The following is a 17,582-nucleotide window of genomic DNA, read 5'->3' as shown; positions in this document are numbered from 1 at the left end:
TTCCCCATCCCGATCCCCCCTCCCATCTCCCTCTCCACCCGATTCCTCTGGGTCTTCCCAGTGCACCAGGCCGGAGCACTTGTCTCATGCATCCCACCTGGGCTGGTGATCTGTTTCACCATAGATAGTATACATGCTGTTCTTTTGAAACATCCCACCGTCACCTTCTCCCACAGAGTTCAAAAGTCTGTTCTGTATTTCTGTGTCTCTTTTTCTGTTTTGCATATAGGGTTATCGTTACCATCTTTCTAAATTCCATATATATGTGTTAGTATGCTGTAATGTTCTTTATCTTTCTGGCTTACTTCACTCTGTATAATGGGCTCCAGTTTCGTCTATCTCATTAGAACTGATTCAAATGAATTCTTTTTAATGGCTGAGTAATATTCCATGGTGTATATGTACCACAGCTTCCTTATCCATTCATCTGCTGATGGGCATCTAGGTTGCTTCCATGTCCTGGCTATTATAAACAGTGCTGCGATGAACATTGGGGTGCACATGTCTCTTTCAGATCTGGTTTCCTCAGTGTGTATGCCCAGAAATGGGATTGTTGGGTCATATGGCAGTTCTATTTCCAGTTTTTTAAGAAATCTCCACACTGTTCTCCATAGCGGCTGTACTAGTTTGCATTCCCACCAACAGTGTAAGAGGGTTCCCTTTTCTCCACACCCTCTCCAGCATTTATTGCTTGTAGACTTTTGGATAGCAGCCATCCTGACTGGTGTGTAATGGTACCTCATTGTGGTTTTGATTTGCATTTCTCTAATAATGAGTGATGTTGAGCACCTTTTCATGTGTTTGTTAGCCATCTGTATGTCTTCTTTGGAGAAATGTCTGTTTAGTTCTCTGGCCCATTTTTTGATTGGGTCATTTATTTATTTTTCTGGAATTGAGCTGCAGGAGTTGCTTGTATATTTTTGAGATTACTCCTTTGTCTGTTTCTTCATTTGCTATTATTTTCTCCCAATCTGACGGCTGTCTTTTCACCTTACTTATAGTAAGAACCAGCTTATTTAATTAAATATATTTTTAGAATTTATCTTAGAAGTTCACTTCAAAGTTTTGTCAGAATTAATAGAACTTTGAGTATATCCTTTATAAAACAGTGAAACAAGAGCAACTGATGCTTTTCTGATTTCAAATGGCCTAATAAAATTGATTTTCTTCATGTTTTTATTATACTAGCAATGATTAAAAACTGATACACTTTACAAAAATTGACTTAATTTTTGAAAATTAGGATTTAAAATATATTTTAGTTTAAGAGTTCTATTCCTGCTGACCACACATAATTCTATGAATAAAATCTATTAATTTCTAAAAACTGAAAAAGACAACTGAATTATGAAACTTTCAGCTAACAAAAAAGAAATTTTGATTTTTTTCTGTATCCATTATGTTTATGGTTCAATTTCCCACATATAATACCTTTTGATCGCAAATGTTCTCATTTATTTCATATTCACCATGCTGCAAAATACTTCCTTATGGTGCGTCAGCTGTTTTAGAAAAATGAACTGAAACAGGGATGACAAATACCTGGCTGGATCACAAGTCCTCCTGGCTGAGCCGGAGAGACATTACCAAGGAAGCCCTGCAGTCTCTTCCAGGAGGCCCAGCACTGCTGTGGTTGGCACCTGTCAGTCTATGCCTCAGCCCTGGCAAAGCTGGACCAGAGCCATGGAGACAGCCAGTCAGAGCTCCCACCCCACACAGAGAACTCACTCATTACCTCGAGGGCCTTTCAGGTACTTCATTGCAGGATTCCTGAGTTCTATTGCAACCTTGTACGCTCTTTTCCAGTTAGGATCCTATTCCAGCAAACACTAAGGACTAAAGAGGTTACGCCTGCTCCAGGTCCAAGGCACCCTTGGCAGAATAATGACCAGCTGGAATCCTGCACCTAAGGCTTGATTTATATTCTAAGGATCACTAAAGCCAACTCTAAGCTTGATATATACAGAAGTAAAAGTTTTAAACTAGCTAGAACTGCTAAGTACCTACCTGACTGTCAATATCTTCTTCAAAACTGGTTGGGATTAATATACCTCAGCATATAATGCTTTCTGAAACAGTCATTTCCAAAGTTGTGAATCTCACAGACCACCACCACCACACATGGACACGCACATACACCCATGTCCCTAAGCAAATTTAATAAGTTCATAAAATGCAGGAGATTTTAGTGATGTAAGGATGGTTAAACAAAATTAAATAAAACTAATCAAGCAACAAAAGTGATCACTATGGCTTCATCAAATGAATGGTACTTTAACAAAGAATAAGAGAATGACATCATTTCAGAATACTGGACTACTGCAGATGAATAGTGCCCTAGGTAAACATTCATTTGGCTAAGAGCTGGTGAAAATTCATCCGCAGTCCGCAGATATATTTGACGTGAAAACAAAGGAAATCCCAGGTAAGACTAATGCAAACAGGGGCAGCAGCTTCGGGGACTTCAATCTCCTTGTGTGCTCCTCTCCTGATTTCCTCTGGACTCTGCCTTCCACCCCACTTTGTCACAATTAAAAGAACTAAAACCATATTGATTTCAACTGAGTATTCCTCACTGTCACTCCTACCTAGTTTAACAGAATAGTTATAAACGGGGTAATCCTTTTATTGAATCATTTATTTCAGTGGTTAGGGAAACAGCACAATATATAATCAAAGGAATGAATTCAATTAGGCAGCTGTTCACAGGTTTTATTTATGTTTATATAAATATGTGCTTTAAGGCCCATTCTTAAATGGGAAAAATCTTCCCTTTTAACCTATTAATTCTACCTTATGATACTTATGATAACCAAAATGTCAGAGTGGCATAGCCACCCAGGCTTTTGGGATTCATCCTAGGCAAGCCAAAAAGCCTGGAAGATGCAACTGAGCAGGATTTTTTTTTTCATTTATTTTTATTAGTTGGAGGCTAATTACTTTACAATACTGTAGTGGTTTTTGCCATACACTAACATGAATCAGCCATGGATTTACATGTATTCCCCCTCCTGATCCCCCCTCCCACCTCCCTCCCCACCCCACCCCTCTGGGTCTTCCCAGTGCACCAGCCCTGAACACTTATCTCATGCATCCCACCTGGGCTGGTGATCTGTTTCACCCTTGATAGTATACTTGTTTCAATGCTATTCTCTCAGAACATCCCACCCTCACCTTCTCTCACAGAGTCCAAAAGTCTGTTCTGTACATCTGTGTCTCTTTTTCTGTTTTGCATATAGGGTTATCATTACCATCTTTCTCAATTCCATATATATGCCTTAGTATACTATATTGGTCTTTATCTTTCTGGCTTACTTCACTCTGTATAATGGGCTCCAGTCTCATCCATCTCATTAGAACTGATTCAAATGAATTCTTTTTAATGGCTGAGTAATATTCCTTTGTGTATATGTACCACAGCTTCCTTATCCATTCATCTGCTGATGGGCATCTAGGTTGCTTCCATGTCCTGGCAATTGTAAATAGTACTGCGATCAACATGGGGGTACACATGTCTGAGCAAGATCTTATGAGGCCTTCCCAGGATAGACACCCCCATGCATGTCTTCTGCCTGCCTTTTGTCTGTATGAAAGCTTTAGTCAAAGAATACATTTAGTCTGAGAAGTTAGAAAATGAAGAAAGGACAAAAGTCAAGGAAGACAAAATACTACTACTTTATCCGTTCAACAAAGTCAAGAATCTTTAGTTCTTCCTCAAGGCCTAGAGATAATATCCTCAGCCATGTCCTTGGAGCTGTTTTGCAGATACTGAAACTCCCCACTAGGTGGAAAAAGTTAACTGTATGCTGCCCACAAGAATGTAGACCCCAGAGGGGTTGGAACCAGGAGGTTGGTGACACTGACTCCCAATTGCTTGACCATCAACCAGTCAGAAGAATGTCCAGGAGCTGATCACACCGTGCTCCTGGAACACTATAAAACTCCTCACTATCCCTGCCAGGGTGGGACACACAGCCTCGAGGGCATTAGCCTGCTGTGGCCCCTTTTGCCTGGCAAAGCAATAAAGCTACTTCTTTCTACTTCACCCAAAACTCGGTCTCTAAAAATTTAATCCGGCACCAGTGTACACTGCTGGGTTTCGACAGCAGAGACATCCCAAGATTTCATAAACTAGAACATCTGTAACATATCACTATAGGGACAAAAAAATGACACTTCTTCACCTCCTGACCACCTGAGATCTTTGCCGTCTTACCTAATGTAATGTGCAGCATATAAAATGTCAACAACATGTCCTCGGATTTGAAGATCAGCAGTCTAAATAGCCTTACTTATATAATAAGTTTATTTCTTGATTAGATGCTCTATTTATGCTCTCAAAGATATAGGAGTAGGCAGCAAAGAATGTATATCTTAATATCATTAGTAATGTTCTGAGTTTTCCTACCTAAAATATGTGTACTAAAAGAAAACAAACCTGGAATCCTAGGTCAAAGCATATAATTTAAACTGGGGTAGGCTAACGATTTACACAGTTTCCCAGGTGGATCAGTAGGAAAGAATCCGCCTGCCAACCAGGAGACAGGGATTTGATCCCTGTGTCGGGAAGATCCCCTGGAGAAGCAAATGGCAACGCCCTCCAGTATTCTTGCCTGGGAAATCCCAGACAGAGGAGCCTGGTGGGCTAAAGTCCATGGGGTCATAAGAGTTGGATTTGACTTAGCAACTAAGCCACCACCACCATGTATAAAACAGATAAAACAACAATTATTCACACCTATAAATAAGAGGATAAAATATTAAAATAGACTTATAAAAATAGTTTGCTAACTGTTGGGAGAGGTCCTGAAAGACAGGAAGCCTGGAGCCAAAAGTAACAGATAAGTATATTGGACTATTTATGAATAAAATGTGTGTATTTATAGATAAACCCAAGTCACCAAAAATGAAGTCAGAAGAGGAACCACAGAATAGGAGGAGAGATTTACAACATATATGAACAAAAAAGATACTAAGAGGGGGCACCTACAAATTAATAAGAAAAAAGACATTCTGATAGGAAAAAAAAAACATATAAAAAGATAACTTATAGAAGAGAATAAAAATCTCCAAAAAACATATAAATAGATGTATAATCTGTTTAATATTTAGTAAAATGTGAATTGCATGCATGCTCAGTTGCTCAGTCATGTCTGACTCCTTGCAGCCCCATGGACTATACAGCCTACCAGGCTCCTCTGTCCATGGTATCTTCCAGGCAAGAATACTGGAGTGGGTTGCTATTTTCTCCTCCAAGGAATCTTTCCACCCAGGTATCAAACCAGCACCTTCTGTGTCTCCTGCATTGACAGGTGGATTCTTTATCACTTTGACACCTGGGAAGCCCAAAATGCTAATTAAGATGGCAAAAAAATACCTTTTTCCCCATCATATAAGCAAAATTTACAAAGAGAGTTAGCATCAAGAGTTGGTAAGGAAGCTGGAAATTGAACACTTTTAAATATGAAGAAGTGTAAAATATCAATATCATTTTAGAAAACAAAATGTGATATAGCTTTCACATATTAAAAAAATGCAAATTTTTACATAGCAATACCATCTTTAGGAAGCTATTCTATAAATATGAAAATAACAGTGTGAAAGCATCTCTATCTCAGGATACTTATTACAATTTTACTTATGGTGGCAAAAATAGAAAGCCATCTGAATATTTATCTAGACAAAATCAAACAAATGCATTAATGGCCCAAGCTCACTATGAAATAGTATGCAGGTATTTAAAAAATGCTCTTTAAAATTTTATTTGCATTATTAACAGGAAAACAAATACACTGGCAAAGTACCATGTATAATGTTTATACTTCTGTAACAGCTACTAAAACTTCAACATAATGTGTAGGAAATTATGGAATATGGAATAAAGCTTGTTCTAGTTGCTCATAAATCTGTCTGCTGTCATCCTGTTTATTTAATCTATATGCTGAACACATCATGAGAAATGTCAGGCTGGATGAGTTACAAGCTGGAATCAAGATAAGCAGGAGAAATATCAACAACCTCAGATGTATGGATGACACCACTCTAATGGCAGAAAGCGAAGGGGAACTAAACGGCCTCTTGATGAGGTTGAAGGAGGAGAGTGAAAGAGTTGGTTTAAAACTAAATATTAAAAAAACTAAGATCATGGCATCTGGCACCAATACTTCATAGCAAATAGATGGGAAGCAATGGAAATAGTGACAGACTTTATTTTGGGGGGCTCTGAAATCACTGTGAATGGTGACTGCAGCCATGAAATCAGAAGACATTTACTTCTTGGCAGGAAAGCTATGACAAACCTAGACAGTGTGTTGAAAAGCAAAGACATTACTTTGCCAACAAAGGTCTGTATAATCAAGGTTATAGTCTTCCCAGTGGTCATGTACTCTTGTGAGAGCTAGACTGTAAAGAAGGAAGAGTGCTGAAGAATTGATGACTTTGAACTGCGAAGTTGGAGAAGACTCTTGAGAGTCCCTTGGACTGCAAGGAGATCAAACCAGTCAATCTTAAGGGAAATCAACGCTGAACACTCACCGGAAGGACTGATTCTGAGGTTGAAACTCCAGTATTTTGGTTATCTGATGCAAACAGCTGACTCATTGGAAAAGTCCCAAATGTATGAAAGATTGAGGGCCAAAGGAGAGAGAGCGTCACAGGATGAGATGGCCGGGTTGCATCACCAATGCAATGGACATGAACTTGGGCAAACTTTTGGAGATTGGTGATGGAGAAAGAGGCCTGGTGTGCTGCAGTCCGTGCTCGCAAAGAGTCGGACACGACTGGGCAACTGAACAACGACAAAATCTTATGTATATACTAAATATAATAACTATATAAGGTAAAGCAGTTCAAATTTTTTAAAGTAAAAATGCAAAATTCAAAATGCATGAGCCCAATGGGATAGTTATATAACTTCACTGTGTAGTGTTATATGTATATGTATATGTTATCATACAATATTGGAGCTTGCCAATGAAAATTGGTTAAAATCCTTACAATGGGTCCAGAACATCATTAGGAATCTCCAGCAGGAGACAGACCTTGAAGCTAGGCTATTTCCGTAGAACCCTCTCAGGCTAATGAGGATTGTCTGGGTCCTAGGTCTGATCCTATACCTCGAGTATACCTTAACCCCCCTCTGTCCCTGTAGAGACAAGGGCCCTTCTCTCATCGGAGAGCTCATGTTCAACTGAGAGAGATATATAACATCAGAATGCCAATGTACTCATTTAAAACATAGTTCCAATTGGGATAAAATTCAAACCCTAATGTATTTACTTACTATGAGAAATAACAGTAACATTGATTAGAGAAATTGAAATGTGGGCTGACATAAATGGGAAGTCAAAGTATAATCAAAAGACTGCTCAACACCTAAGTATTCAGATATTTAAGGCCAGTTAAAGTACCGAATATTTCATGAACTTGTTTGCAAAGCATAAACAGAGACACAGATATAGAGAATAAACATATGGATACTGGAATAGGGTGGGGGATATGGGGGTGGGATGATTGGGTGATTATACACTACTATGTATAAAATAAAACTGGGGCTTCCCCAGTGGCTCAGTTGGTAAAGAAAATGCCTGCAATGCAGGAGACCTGGGTTCAATTCCTGTGTTGCCAAGATTCCCTGGAGAAGAAAATGGCAACCCTCTCCAGCATTCTTGCCTGGGAAATCCTATAGACAGAGAAGCTTGGTGGACTACAGTCCATGAGGTTGCAAGAGACTTGAGGTTGCATGGACTTGACTTAGCAACTAAACACCCCACCATGTATAAAATAGAAAACTACAGAAAACTAACGGGAACTCAACTCAATGCTCTCTGGTGACCTAAATGGAAAGGAAATCCAAAAAAGAGGGGATATATGTATACATACACTGATTCACTTTGCTGTACAGTAGAAACTAACACAATATTGTAAAAGAACTATACTCCAATAAAAATTGATTAAAAAAATACTTTGAAAATGCAAAAAAGCAATCAATCAAACAAGGTAAGACTGTCCATTGCTGAAAGTGCCTTCTGTTTGGCAGCATTTGAATGAGCCAATTTTCCCTCTGAAATACTCATTTTTCCCATGTCTCCCCAGTCAATGAACTCTTTCTCAACTACATTTTCCCTTTGGATATACTAATACATTTATTCACATTATAGCCCCAGTATCACTATGGTAAAACAATTTTGTCTCTTTTAGGTGATTCCATACCTACACATTGATTCATTGGGCATTTATCCTGCAGTTAAAAGAAAAGTCATCTTACATTCCTCATTTTTCTGTTCTTAGAGGTACTTTATTGCAGTTCCCCAAATACTGACAATAGGCTATATTACTACTCTTCAGAGAGTGTTGCTTAACATATGCACCCATATTTCCAGATTGATTGCTGAATCATGCCAGTCTTATTCAGACACATTCAGCCCTTATATCTTCTAACTGTGAAAAATAAAACATTATTTACAATGAAGAATCGTTATAATGCAGTAATATTTCACTAGTATTCACAGAATATACAAAAAGTGATTCACAGCATTGCATTCAAAATACTTGTACTATTCCCTTGACTCAGTAAATCTACACTATTTAAGTGTCAGCAAAGGATCCATTTTCAAAGATAATAAAACAGAGCCTCTGAATGAAGATGCAAGCAACATTCTTAAAATGTGGCTATATTCTTTGAAGAAGCAAAACATAATTTCTTTATTCTTCCATTTTAAGCATGTAACAACCAGGATGTGGAGTGAAACAGAGTTTGTTGCTCCTAAACTGTCAAATAAGGTTTTAAAAAAAAAAACAAGGAAACACCACTAAGTACCTCACAGACTAAGTCAAGCCACTGACACTTAGAACAAGCAGATTGTTGAGTCCTCGGAAGCATATTGACTCTATGGAGCTTGTAGGATTCAAGAAAGAATTAACGAGCCCTTTCTTAACCTCTTTCTCTTCATTGCGAATGGAAAGGAAAAGCCAATGCATTTCCTGCTAAACCGAGAATTTGAGATTCTGATCCCCCCTTGTCACGCCTCTTCATTCTGTTCATTTGTGGTTGTTCAGTTGCTCAGTTGTGTCTGACTCTTTGCGACCCCATGTACTATAGCATGCCAGGCTTTCCTGTCCTTCACCGTCTCCCAGAGTTTAGACTAGAAAACGTGGAGCCTACAGGCTGAATGTAGCTGACTCCCACCTCTTCGAGTTGTAGGGGATGCTGCCACAGTTTTGGCAGCTCTCTTATGCACATTTTAGTCCTCTGCTTTAGCACCTAGTTGCCAATCTGGTGTTAATAAAATAAGCCCTGTTCCCATATAACAAACTGTATTAGTCTTCTGAGTCCTCTAAGTCACAAATTGTATCACTGCACACATCAATGATGCTCTCTCAGCAGGTAGTCATGAATAGGAGGCAGGTACCAGGATACTACTGCCCTTTCTGTTCACAAAGGTCATGTGTTCAGTTACCTCTGACTCTTTGCAGCCCCTTGGACTGTAGCCCTTCAGGCTCCTCTGTCCATGGAATTTTTCAAGCAAGAACACTGGAGTGGCTTGCCATTTCCTACTCCAGGGGATCTTCCTGACCCAGGGATCGAACCCATGTCTCCTGCATCTTCTGCACTGGCAGGTGGGTTATTTACCCCTGTGCCACCTGGGAAGCCCATATTCAAAACAGTCAACACAAAAATAAAACCATGATCAGATTTTCTGAACAATAAAAATATAACATAGTCTGCCAATAGGGGTGTGATTCTGATAACAATGGACTGAATATTTGAGGTGTGAGGGTACTCAAAAATTTAAAGATATTTTCTTTGCTCACTTACCCTGGAAATGAAGATTAGGCAGTTATGTCACATCACCTTAATGAAAGAGAACAGGTGTGAGGTGCAGATAAAACACCACAGAACCTGGTTTACTAGTAAAACAATAGTCCAATAGCTCATACTGATTAATAAGGGTAAATGGTTGCCCAAATTATATGAAAAATATACCCTTGTATTTGCATATATAAAGTTATGTATACACTTAAGTATGTTCAGATTATATTTTTAGATATGAAAATCAAGTTACATGAGCTGCATACTCAAAATTCCTGTTAGGCAGCCCACAGGACATGTTATCATCCATATAAGACACAACCATCATTCTTTTGAACGATATAAGTCCATTTCTTCCTCATTTCTATCCTGTGAAAATTAGTGCAGGAGAGAGGCACCTATTTGAGTAAGGTATGAATAAGGACACCCCATGATGATGAGGCGTTTACAATAAGAGCTGACACTGAAAAGTCACATTGTAGACAGTGGCCAGAGAAATCATTCTGGTACATTTGGAAGCTGAATTTATGGGGAAGGACAAGTTATAACAAGACGTTCTGATGCAAGACAAGGATATACAGATCAAATTTGCGTTATAATCTCCCTATTTCCTCTATAGCCTCTGCCACAAGGTAGCTTTTCTTAATTAATTCTCTGACATCCTATGCAGGACTCATAGTAGGTATTCAGTGATAATTACAAGGTTGTATATTCTATTACTCTAAGCCCTCTGTGCTTGGCAGTCATTCTAAGAAATATCACGAAGAGTTGGTTGAATTTCAAAGACTAGCAAAAATGACAATTCACTGCTGGTCCAAGATTGCTTTCACATTGCTTCCCCACTGGATGAAGCGCAAACAGAGCAGAGCACGTGAATACCACTTTCACAGTGAGTACGCGTGGATCTCTGAAGCCTCCCTAGGTCCTCACCGCAGTCAGAATAGTCGAGAGAATGCAGACCCGGAAGCTGAAGAAGTTAAGAACCAGCAGATGCTGCTGGGGATGGCCGCATCTATTCATCACCTAACAATGGTATTATACTTCGTGCTCCATCTCCAGCTGCTCCAGGCCAATCTCAGCAGGATATTTTCTGTGTACCTGAGTGTGTTCTTTCATGTTAGTGCTCCGGCATTTCCACCTGTGTAATTGGGTTCTCTATCTAAGTTATGAAGTGCCATGCAGGGCTCAAATCTTTACCTCTTGTACTCCGCTGGATGTCTGACACCATGCTTGTATACACACCCAGGGTTCAGATGCATTATTGCATAGCAGGGTTGGACCCACTTGGTGTCTAAATCAGAGGATTTGTTAGAAATATGAATTGCTGTCTCTTACGATATTGAGTTCAGAAACATAACCTGAGCTTTGAGAATACGAAAGAAAACAAAAACCTCTGCTTCCCCTTATCCCTCCTACCTCAAAACAATTAACCCCAGCTACATCAAAGCTGAATCCAGTTTTGAGTAGGAACACTCCCATCTGAGATTGTTGGTAGGTGTGAGTGTTTGAGGAAAGACAAATTGCTCCTACCACAAGGAAGGGGGATGAAAGAAGACACAAAAGTAAAATATCTTGGAAGCTGTTCAAGTTCCTTAATGGACCATTAACCAACACTTACTAAGGCAGAACTCTGGATTTGGGTGGATGGCACTGCTTTCCCCAGAGATTGAAACTGAAGAGTGGGATTGATTCAGACATTACTATACCCCAGAACACACTGATTAGACTTTTGGAATTTATTTGTTCATTTACAACTGTTCTTTGTCCTGACGTGGACAGCCCCTGGGAGATTTTAAAATCTTCAGATCTCTGATCCTTTTAAAAAGGTACTTTTCTATTGTAAAAGTAGTATGGTGGGAGGGTGGAAGGTGGTAGTGTGAATCCACATTGCTCTGTATAACTAGACTGGATATAAAAATGTTATGCTTATGTTAGTAAAGACATAGTACCTCTTCAATGCAAATAATCAGTTTTGAGAGGTGAGCAAGAGGAAATATCATTAGATATTTGATTCACTGTGTTTAATCCATTATAGATATCACTTGGAAGAAAAGCATTAAATACAATGCCACCTCACAAAGAATCTGTAATTTTAATATATTAGGCATTGGGGCATCTCATTCAGCATACCTCTGACTATAAACACAGCATTAATAAACCATTTGATTTGCCTTGTAGGTAGCTATGGAGGAACAAGAATTTCTTTACAAAACTTATCAGATTGTATTTTAAAACCTGAGGATATGAGTTGATCCAATTATTTTTCTACCTCTCTCCACTAAACCTGTATTCACAATAGCAAAGGCTTTTTAAAATTTTTCTTACTGTGATAAAAATCACATAATATAAAACATACTATTTTCACCACATTCGACTTTACAGTTCAGTGGGACTAAGTACATTCACATTGCTGAGCAACATTCACGATCATTCAGCTCCCGAATTTTTCACTTTGCTAAACTGAAACTCTGTCCGCTTTAAACACTAAATTCCCATTCCCCTTCTCACCCTGACCCACCCGCTGGTCCTTGGCATCTATCAATGTACTTTCTGACTCCATGAATTTAACTATTCTAGATACCTCATATAAGTGGAACTAGAGTTCACAGTGAAGTAAGTCCTTGGAAGAGAAAAACAAATATCCTACATTAATGTATATATGTGGAACCTAGAAAAAAATAGTACAGATGAACCTATTTGCAAACCAAAAATAGATGCACACACACAGAGAATAAATGTATACACACCAGTGGGGAAAGAGGGGAATAAATTGGGAGACTAGGATTGACATATAAACACCACTATGTATAAAACAGATAACAAATGATAACCTACTGCATAGTACAGGAGGGTGAAAAGAAGATACAGTCTGTTTGTAGGACATATATTAACCTTAAAAATGTATCCCAATATACAGGTGTGTGTGTGTGCTCAGTCGTATCTGATTCTGTGACTCCATGGACTGTAGCCCACCAGGCTCCTCTGTCCGTGGGATTTTCCAGACAAGAATACTAGAGTGGGTGGCCATTTTCTACTCCACCAATATACAGGAGATGCGGACAAATACTGTTTCATTCCACTTATATAAGGTACCTAGCAACAACTTTTTAAAAGGTATTTTTGTGCTGTTTGAAGAAAGCAAGGCTTCTAAGACTGTTCCATTGTGGGGGAGGGGAAGGCACTGTCATAGGATTCAGGGGTTATAGGTTTACAGAGGACAGCCCTGACATTTTCCCCTTTTCTATAAGAAGAATGGTTGTATTTATTCTCTCACTAAGGATAACCCTAGGACTGATCAAGATTTAAATTGCTGAGTGATGAAAATGTACAAAACTGTCATATTTAATATTTCCTAGTTGGTTGAGATAGAAGTTGTAAAAGGACTTTGCATTCTGGAAAAAAAAAATGAGGACAATTGATTATTCTTCCTCCCTAATAAACTGGTGATGGGAAATTTAAAATGAAAGAGACCGCCTAACTCCTAAAATTCACTCATAGCACTAAGAAAGAAATGAACTGATTATTACATCTGTTTTAATAGAAAGATATTTTGGGAAGATTGTCCTCAAGCTCATCTCTCTCATCTTTAAAAATAAAAAGACAAGAAAAAAAAAGTGCTATTCCTTAGCTATTATTACTCTTCTTCCCTTCACATGCAAGCATTTTCAAAGCAAGCCCTAAGCTTGTAGTCTTGACTTTCTAACATCTCATTTATTCCATAACCTACTTCATATGATTTTCATTTTTCCTTCTTAATGAAACTGTTCCCACCAAGATGATTAACAGCTTCTTGGTTTGCAAACTCAATGGATGCATTCACAGGTTAGTTCGATCATCTGTAACATTTCACTAAGTCGACCCTTCTGTCCCACTAGAACACCTTCCTCTTCTGACTTCCACATTCACTGCATACTACTCACATTTAGTTATTTTACTTCTTTCTGCACATTCATTCTTTCACTCAGCTCAGTCTTCCTTTCTCCAACCTACCCTTCAAAACTGGGATTTCTCAGCTTTTATCTTCATTTGTGTTTCTCTTGCTCTCTTTCTCCTTATTTTCCCCAGGTGATCTTATGTACAGAGATATCCACAAACATCTCTTACATATACTGACAACTCACTGCGTCCAAAATACATTCAGCTTATTTATACAGAAACCTGCATTGCCTCAGAGTTTGATTTCTCAAGTTCCCAACCAGAACCCAAAAATAAACCTGAAAAAAAAAATACAAAATTAGTATATGTATTTTAAATATTTCAGAATAGAAGCTAGGTTTTCACATTTATCTTTAAACTGTGAGAGGATGGCAGTACACATAATGATTTTTTAAAAATTTATCCTCTGTCCGTGGAATTTTCCATACAAGGATACCGGAGTGGGTTGCCATTTCGTTCTCCAGGGTATCTTCCTGACTCAGAGATAGAACCCGAGTCTCCTGCATTGCAGGAGGAGTCTTTATGATCTAGGTCACCAGCTAAATCTCCCAATAAATAAATAATAACTTTAAATGAAATTAATAACAGTGATGAGATATTTTTACTTTTAAGGAAGAAGTTACTGACTAGATTCTACTGGGAAAAGTAACAGTGAAAAATACTGCTTTACTTTGAACCCTCGACTATAGTATGCAAATTGAATTAAAAAGAATGGATCATTAGTTTTGAAATAGGTGCCTATTTCTTTAAAAAGAAGACTTCAATATATAGACCACAAAATTATTGTGTAAAAAGAAGATTGATTTCACTACACCTGAATGATTTGTCTAGAGTATGAAGATTTATTATCATAAGAAGTTATTATTTCAGGACACTAAAGATAAAATCAATACTTTGGAGATCATTAAATCTTGGCATGAATTGAGCACCGAAGGCAGGAATATTTTACTGGAGCATTGGGGAATTTATATTTTAGGGACTCTGGAGGTCATTTTGCTGACATTCTTCATTTCATTTCCGTCTAAAACAAAGGAAAACAAATTACCTTTTCAAGTTATCTCTGCCGAAATGTTTTAACAACGTGTGCTACTTTATATTTGATTTCAAAGTTTTGTTTTGCTCTATAACTGTGATCAATAAAACCAAGGCAGATGAGAAATGAAGTAATAAAGTTTTATAGTCAATGTAATAATTCTAGAACAAAAAGTATTTTAGCCAAAGGAAGTATAAAAGAGTTCGGCAAAAGATGGAAAATTAAAATAATTCATGTTTAAAACCAACATTGTTGTTAAGGTAAATAAAAGTGAGCTATTTTATCTTCTAGTGTAACAGTAAATGAAACCACCGAGCCATTTCTTTCTTAGAGTCTGTTCTTCTCAAATACAGTACCTGACTCCCTATTAAAAGCTTTCAAATTAGATTTCAGTAAATCAGGATCTAGATGATTCTAAACCATTCCTGAAATATTGAAACTATGTTCTCTCTGGGAGTACTCTATTCTCTTCTGCAAGACGACTTCCATCTTCTGGAACAGTCAATAAATGAATGACCACTCTTAGAATTCTGCAGAGAAGGTGAAAAATGGGCCAGAAGATTGTTTATAGAAATTGATAGAGACAGACCAAAAGAAAAAGTCCTGTATTGCAAAATATATATGTGATTTCCTTCTTTTCTCCCTCCCTCTCTCCTCTCCTTTTTTTCTCCTCCTTTCTTCAGAAGTAGAAAAAGGCCAAGGGTTAAACAACGTGTAACAACCACTATTAGCATAATCTTTTGATTAGCAATCATCTTTGGTGAAAACAACATTGGATATGTGTAACTGGGTTTGTGTTTTCAAATTAATAGTAGAACAGTATTTTTAGTTAGGCTGTCATCAATAAAACTATAATTCTGTGAAAATTTCTAGAGACACAGGCATTCAAGGAGAAATATAATTTGAGAAATGAACAATAATAAAACAAGCAATAAATGAAAGTTGAATACATAAGGATATGTAGCTGAAACAATTTGAAATTAAATCTGTACTATTAATAATATGATTTATAATAAAGTTGGGTTAGATGTATTTTAATAAAGAGGCAAGAGAAAAATTAAATAGTTGATATTACAATAAATTAAACTCTTAAATTTAAATGGGAAGGGTAAACATTAATGAATTCTCTGGACTAAATTCAAAAGGTTCAAAACTAGATGAGGATAAGTTAAATTTAGAGAGTAAGAAATTATAGTACATATATAAATGAACACTGTTTCTTCTAGCATCAATTTTCTGGAGAAAATCAGATGAATGACTGAATTTGTTTTTCAATCTGAGTGCTATTATCTTAGGACATTATTTAAACAATGGTCTGAGCATCTTAAAGAATAACACCTATCAGAGAAGCTGGACTAAACCATTTTCTTTTTATAGTTATGCCTCAATCATATTTGTTGTGCCAAATTAAAATATATAATTATTATGTAAAATGCATACAAACTAAAGGAATAATCTGTACAAATTTAGCATTACATTAGGAACTTTTAAAAAAATATTTTATTGAATAACTTATATCACATAAAATTTCTAGAAAGTGAATTCAAATACCTATGATGCATATCAAATTCACTGTCTTTAGAAAGAGAAATAAAAGAGGATATTTTTTACATCCTGGCCACAATAAATTAATCCTAAATACTGCTATAAATTATATGGTGAGATATTAGATATATTTACTACAAGATAATTTGTAAATATGACCCTGACATGTCAAGTCTTATCTGACAGTAGTGATTTTATAGAAGTTTAAATATTGTTATGTCGACATTATGGCAATTTAACATAAAAAATCACAATTAATCACTGTAAACTCTACAACTAAGTGATAAACTGCAATTTGGAATGGTCATTAAAAACATGGTCACATGTCCTAGCTATTATAAACAGTGCTGCGATGAACATTGGGGTGCACGTGTCTCTTTCAGCTCTGGTTTCCTTGGTGTGTATGCCCAGGAGTGGGATTGCTGGGTCATATGGCAGTTCTATTTCCAGATTTTTAAGAAATCTCCACACTGTTCTCCATAGCGGCTGTACTAGTTTGCATTCCCACCAACAGTGTAAGAGGGTTCCCTTTTCTCCACACCCTCTCCAGCATTTATTGCTTGTAGACTTTTGGATAGCAGCCATCCTGACTGGCGTGTAATGGTACCTCATTGTGGTTTTGATTTGCATTTCTCTGATAATGAGTGATGTTGAGCATCTTTTCATGTGTTTGTTGGCCATCTGTATGTCTTCTTTGGAGAAATGTCTGTTTAGTTCTTTGGCCCATTTTTTGATTGGGTCATTTATTTTTCTGGAATTGAGCTGTAGGAGTTGCTTGTATATTTTTGAGATTAATCCTTTGTCTGTTGCTTCATTTGCTATTATTTTCTCCCAATCTGCCCATCAGCAGACGAATGGATAAGGAAGCTGTGGTACATATACACCATGGAATATTACTCAGCCATTAAAAAGAATTCATTTGAATCAGTTCTAATGAGATGGATGAAACTGGAGCCCATTATACAGAGTGAAGTAAGCCAGAAAGATAAAGACCAATACAGTATACTAACACATATATATGGAATTTAGAAAGATGGTAATGATAACCCTATATGCAAAACAGAAAAAGAGACACAGATGTATAGAACAGACTTTTAGACTCTATGGGAGAAGGTGAGGGTGGGATGTTTCAAGAGAACAGCATGGAAACATGTATATTATCTATGGTGAAACAGATCACCAGCCCAGTTGGATGCATGAGACAAGTGCTCGGCTGGTGCACTGGGAAGACCCAGAGGGATCGGGTGGAGAGGAGGT

At 37.5% G+C, this 17,582-nt stretch overlaps 1 protein-coding gene across 1 annotated transcript in view; it reads right to left on the bottom strand.

Annotated features, from left to right (window-relative positions):
- SGCZ (sarcoglycan zeta) overlaps nucleotides 1–17,582 on the bottom strand; it is a 1,068,194-nt gene that overhangs the window by 760,473 nt on the left and 290,139 nt on the right. The gene's annotated exons all lie outside the window — the stretch shown is intronic.

Source organism: Cervus canadensis, chromosome 31 (assembly GCF_019320065.1).
Source record: "Cervus canadensis isolate Bull #8, Minnesota chromosome 31, ASM1932006v1, whole genome shotgun sequence".
NCBI lineage: Eukaryota > Metazoa > Chordata > Mammalia > Artiodactyla > Cervidae > Cervus > Cervus canadensis.
Note: the sequence above shows the minus strand (reverse complement) of the source record. Positions and strands in the feature narration are given on the sequence as shown.